A 6839-nucleotide genomic window follows, 5' to 3' on the forward strand; every position below is an offset into this window, starting at 1 on the left:
ATCCTTGCTGTAAAGATTCATTCCCTCTTTTAAACTACTACATCCATAAGTATAGGTCAAGTTCATCAAATTGTAGCAGATTATACTCTTTTTCTTTTTCTTTCTTCTTCTGATTGAGTTCTGATCATCCAGCCATTGAAGCTAGGTCAAATGGGTACTACCTGCAAGTATGGGTGTTCTCGTGCATCTCCCCTCACTTCACATCAGCTGGACACGTCACTCTCCACTCTAGTCTTCTGTGACTATGTCCCTGTCCGTGGGCTCAGGAATCCCCAGGTCTTGCTATACTGCTGGCCAACCAGGTCTCAATCAATTGACAGGAGTCTATTGAACGTGGTTGGACTTAGCTCACAGCTTCATTGCTGTTTTTCCCCCTTTTCCCCTTATTGGTAGACCAATGTGATAACCAGCAAGATTACATGCCTGCTCGTGTATTCCCATTGAGTTTTAGTCTTGGAAGTGGTATTGGTTGACTTTTGAACTTTTTATTAGTTGAAAACATTGAGGCTGTTTCTATTCCATACTCTGAGGCTCGTAGTGATGAATCCATGCCTCATCACCAGTAATACAGTAATGATATATTTTTTTAAAAGAAACATTTACCTTCTTTTGAGTATCAGTCCAAGTTTTGTTTGCAGATGGCCAGATGCTTCTTTTTATGCTCTTCTGTGAGTTGTTTTGGTACCCATCTTGTACAAACTTTTTGAAACCCAAGTCTTGTGTGGATTATATCATAGACAGAGCCATGGCTGATTTGCAAATGATTGAACACTGTCACTCATCTATTTGGCAGAATCATTTCACATGCACGTTCAGTGTCATCAGCTGTGGATGAGCATTTTAAGATAGCGGGAGTGTGGATAATTTTTGACTCATCATCATAGTTAGAGCATGGTACCCAACACACAGGAGTCTATGTCAAACAAATCCATTGCCGTGGAGTCGATTTGACTGAAAGCCAGCTGGATAGGACTGAGTCGAACTGCTCCTTAGGGTTTCCCGGGCTGTAAATCTTTCTCTCTTGAATTGGCTGGTGGGTTTGAATTGCTGACCTTGCAGATGGCAGCCCAATGCTTAACCCACTGCTCCACCAAGGCTTCTTGTCCATCAATTAGCTGTTGTTATTACCAAACAACCAGTTTGTACCCCTTTTTGTGGGGACATGAGGAGGGCCCCTGTGGACTTTCTCTTCTCCTGGCTTGTGGATAGTCCCTCTCCCTCTCGGGGCCTCCTGCTCTGTGTGTCCTTGGACCTGAGGGGACTCTGTGTGTCCTCATCATTGCACTCTATAATTCCTCCTTTGGCTGGCTCAGCTGCTTGGTTTTTGCCTGCTTTTCCCTACTACAGTACCTGGTACACAGTGGGTGCTCAGGGAAGCTTTGTGGAAGGGAACATCTAGGGCTTTCCTACATCCAAGCCTTTGCTGACCTGGTTCCCTCTGCCAAGAACACCCTTCCCAGTCGTCTCTACTTGTGGGAATCCTTGTCTGTGAAGCCCTTCTCAAATGCTGTCTCTTCCCGGAAGCCAGTTTCTCAGTTTCTCCCAGCCCAAGGGGACTGCTCGGGCTCTGTTCTCTGGTGGTACCTGTTACAGTCCACCTTGGTGTCAGAGGATCAATAACTAATATTTATAAGCCATATGGAGTCCTGGTGTGTCACTGTGGGCTAATGCACTAGCCTGAAAAGTCGGTTTCAACTGAAAAGTCAGTGTTTCAAGCTCACCTGCTGTTCCTTGGAAACCCTATACAGGATTGCTAATGGGTCAGAACTGACTTGACGGCACTTAACAACAACAACAACAACAAAAAAATAAGGACTATGGTGGGAAGCCCTGTATTCACATTATCTAACTTAATTTTCCACAAGAACCTCGCATGATAGACATTACTATTTCTCCCTTCACAGAACAGAACACAAATGCTCAGCGAGGTGAAGTGGCGTGTCCAGCTATGAGAGACAGAGCCAGGATTTGAACCTGATAAGCCTGTGTTGTTGTTGTTGCTTTTTAAATAGAAAAGAAGCAAGCATTAAAACACACACACAACTGAAAATCTAGAGATGTGTACATTTTTAGAAAATCACAACTACCTAAACTAACAGAGTGAAGTAGAAACTTGAACAGACATAACAAAAGAAGAAATTGACCAGGTCATCAAAAAATTCCCAACCAAAAAAAGTCCAGGTCCAGTTGGCCTCACTGGTGAGTTCTACCAAACATTCAGGGAAGAGCTGTCACCAATTCTACTCAAATTATTCCAGAATATAGAAGACAGTGGAAAACTTCCCAATACATTTTATGAAGCAAGCATAACCCTTATACCAAAACCAGGGAAGGACATCATTAAGAAAGTAAATTATAGACCAATATCCCTCATGAACATAGATGCAAAAATTCTCAACAAAATCCTAGCCAACAGAATTCAGCAACACATCAAAAAAAAATACAGCATGACCAAGTAGGATTCAGAATTATCAAGGATGCAAGGATGGTTCAGCATTAGAAAAACAATCAATGTAATCCATCATATAAGTAAGAAAAAGGAAAACACACATACAATTCACAATAAAAGAAGACAGGAAAAAGCAAGTTTTCCTCACACCCAGGCCTCCTTGTCAGAGTCCTTCTGGATAAACACAAATGTAAAATCAGTTTTTTGTTCTTAAACAATTGGTTATACATGATATGTCCTGTTCCGTCTGATTGTTATCTCCTGTATCTCAGAGATAATTTTGGCTACTCTACTCTTTTTCATGGGGAGTGCAGTGACTCCATATGATAAGTACTGGACTGTGAACCACAAGGTCCACGATTCAAGCCCACCAGCCTCTCTGTGGGAGAAAGATGAGGCTTTCTGCTCCCGTGAAGATTTTAAGCCTTGGAAACTCTATACAGGGTTGCTCTGAGTCAGAACCGACTCGACAGCTCTTAACAACAACTCTTTTTCATGGTTGTATAGTATCCATTGTGTGGCTATCTGGAGACTGTGTGTTATTTAATTAGTGAGGGATCCTCTTGTTATTTACAGTCTTCTGCCTGTTATAGTTCATCTGCAGTGAATATTCTCAATCATATGCTTTGTGCTCAAGTCTGAGAACACCTTTAGTGTTAATTCCAAATTGCAGAGTCAGGGGACTGGGTGCAGCTGTAATTCTGATGGATATTACCAGGTTAGCTTTCAGAGAGATTGCGGTGATGTATGTATGTATGTATGTAAGTAAGTCAAAAGTGTTGTTACTAGGATTCCAGCTCATGTGATTATCATTCCATATCCTTTAATTCCTTTTTCCCACAGACTTTGTGAAGCCCTCTTGTACATACATGGGTTATTCCAAACAAAATGTGTAAGCATGTCTCTGTGTTCAGTAGATGGCTGCAGACAAGTTCTTTGTTGCTTACTTGTCTTAGTTTCATTAGAACCCTGGTGTGATGCTTGTAGGGTAAGCATGGGACTGCTAGCTCAACAACATAACAGTCTCAAGACAGTGACTTCTAAGAGGATCTGCGGGGCCAGTCAATTCAAGGCAGATAGATCAGCTCAGAAGGTTATGACGACTGTGTTTGTGATTCAAAAGGTGTAATCTTGATAGATTTTCTCAAAGGACACAAGGTGATCATGAGGCTTATTATGAAGAAGTTTTAATAAAATTGAAAAAAAACTGCATGAGTGAGAAAAAGGCAAGGAAGTTGTGCCCTGAGGCATTTTTTCCCATCACGACTTTCTTTGAAGGTATTAAGAGCTGTCCAATGAGAAATTTGTTGAGAAACCTTATCCATCTACCCTACAGGCCTAATCTTGCCTCTTCAGACCTCTTTTTGTTCTCAAAACTCAAAGAACATTGAAAAGGAACACAATTTGAGTCCCCAGAGGATGCCCAAACTGACATTTTGATGTGGTATAAATGTAAGAGTTAAAATTCTTCAGGGAAGGGCTAGGGAGATGGAAACACTGCCTTCAAAGTATCTAAACCTAGGTGGTGATGGTTGTTAAGTGCCATCGAGTCAGTTCCAACTCATGGCGACCCTGTAAAGGGTTTCCACGGAACGGCTGGTGAGTTTGAACCACCAGCCTTGCCGTTCAAACTGACCTTGCTGTCCAGTGCATTATCCTGCTGCGTCACACTAGGACTCCTAGATAGGAGGATATGTCAATAAATGATAGCTTCACATTTTGAGATTTTTGTTGGAAAAGGAAAGGTTTCTGTGATTTCCTAGCAATGCTTTTTGTTGACCCCATGGTTGCCCTCCCTCTAACCAGAACAGATGTTGAATTGTGGGATACTTGCCTGTCTGGTAGGTGAATTGTTGCCTCTGGGATAGGCTTTTCTGAATTTTCCATCTTTGATATATCACTGTTGAAAAAACAAACAAAATGCAGTTGCCATGAATCGACTCTGAAAACCCCTGATTTTTTTGGAAGTAGATTGCCAACCCTTTATTCTGAGGCCCCCCTGGGTGGACTCAAACTCTCAGTTAATAGTCAAGTATGTTAACCATTTGCACCACTAGGGCTATTCACAAGCCATATAGTTCATCCATTGAAGTTGGACAATTCAATGAATTTTAGTACAGTATATTCACAGAGTTGTGCAACCAAGACCACAATAAATTTTTAGAACATTTCATCACCAAAAAAGTACCCATTAATGGTGATTTCCCATTTTCTGAGTCCATCCCCTCTGCACCCCAGGCAGCCATTAATTTACCTTCTGTCTCTATAGACTGTTCTACTTTAAACATTTCCTATAAATGGAATCATTCAGTATGCGATCTTTTGTTCACTTAACATAATGTTTTTAGAGTTCATCTATGTTTCAGCATATATCAGTACTGTATTTTATTTTATTGCCAAATAATATTCCATTGTGTAGATATACCACCACATTTTAGTTGTCCATTCATCAGTTGATATAGATTGAAATTTCTACTTTTATGGCTGTATGTGATAACTTTTAATGGAAATGTTTTCGTTTCTCTTGGCTGTACCTAGGTTGTATTAAAACTCTATGTGTAACCTTTTGAGAAACTGTCCGACTGTTTCCCAAAGTCATTTTTTTTTTTTTTTTACATTTCAATGTACCATTTGACATTCCCACAGTGAATAAGTGTTCTAATTTATCCACATTCTCACTAAAATCTGCTATTATTTGTTTTTGTGTTTGTGTGTGTAATAAACATATATGTAACAAAACATTTGCCCTTTCAGCATTTTTCACACATCCAATTCAGTGACATAACCACTGTGCATTTCCAGTTTTCCTTCCCCTTAACAGAAGTTTAGCGTACCTTCAGTAATGCATCCTCCTTCCCCCACTTCCTGCCCTTGGTAACCATTAGTAAACTTTGGTCTTTGTCCACTTGCCTATTCTAGATATTTAACTGTCTTTATAATTATAGTCATCAGAGTGGGTACGAAGTGGTATCTCATTGTGGTTTTGAGTTGCGTTTCCTTGATGACTAATGATATTGAGCATCTTTCATGTGCTTACTGGTCATTTGTGGGAGGCTTTCTGCTTCCACAAATATTTTAAGTTGGAATTGGCTGGAAGGCACTTAAGTACAACAACAACACAACAGCAATTGGTCATTTGTGTACCTTCTTTGGAAAAATGTCTACTCAAGATCTTTGCCATTAAAAAAAATGTTTTCGATGGTGGCTAGGGTGGAGGTGCAGTGAAGTTCCCCATCAGCAATAACACAGAATCCCAGGCAAAGCAGATCCAGGGCAGAGCTCCCAAACTCGGAACCACAGAGATAGGAATATTTTAAAGGTTTGAAGGCTTATAGCGTGTGGAGTTTGGGTCTAAAGTAAAAAATCCTGTACTTTTGAATCTGCTGGGCTGGGCTCGGAGGCCCGGAGGCCCGAGCCGACATTCTGGACGAGACCAAACCGCAAGACGAAACAGGGAGAGCAGAAACACCACAGAAAAACGCCGCGGGAACCATGGGACAAAGGTGGACAATATACTTTGTCAGCTTTGCTTTGTTCTGATTTTCTTTTTTACTTTGGTATCTGGTAATTGGCACGCTCACTGTTTGCCCACCTCCATTCTGGTGAATAGAGGGAGAGCCTGAGCTGAGTGGCCACCCCCCCACCCTCACCGCTGGTGGGTTCTTCTGCCACAAATGTGCACAGATACTCAGCCAAAGCGGAGGCCCTGAACTTTTATGATGTTTCCTTTTTGTTCTGTTTTTTATCACGGGAAAGAGTAGGAGAGGGCTGAAGGGAGGGAAAGGAGTTTAAAGGCAAAATAGGCCAAAGGTTGGATTGGAGCCTGAGGTATAGCATAACAACCAACACTGGCAACTTGGAATCTCTTGGGCAGCTTTGAAGGCAGGAACTTAGGGCATTAAAGCCATACTCATATTAAGCTACAGATTTATTTATTTATTTATTTTCCTTCTTTTTCTTCTCTCCCTCCTCTCTGTTTTCTGTGAGTAGAGACTGAAGTATTCAGTCTTGTTTTTGTTGGTGCTGGGTTTTTTTTCTTTTCATTCCCCCCCCCCACTAGTATTGTTTTGCTGTTATATGCTCCCCCTTCTGCCTTTGGAGGACTCTTTATATTATACAAGAAGAGTCAGCAACTGCTGCCATATAGCCAAGCTACAATCACACTCTATAAAACACCAAAACCCAGGCAAGAACCAATACCAGCTGCCATATGCCAGGGAAACAGACAACACCTGTGAAAGTTACTCTGAGTTAAGCAATAAGAAGAGTGAAAAGGGAAGCGTACATCCCGATCACATCTACCTGGAAGCAATCAGAAAGCAAACATTTACCAAAACACATACTCAAATAAGTATTAAGGCCACAGATAAACATTCAACATGTCCAAGAA

This window comes from Chrysochloris asiatica, unplaced genomic scaffold (assembly GCF_000296735.1).
Source record: "Chrysochloris asiatica unplaced genomic scaffold, ChrAsi1.0 scaffold00296, whole genome shotgun sequence".
Lineage (NCBI taxonomy): Eukaryota > Metazoa > Chordata > Mammalia > Afrosoricida > Chrysochloridae > Chrysochloris > Chrysochloris asiatica.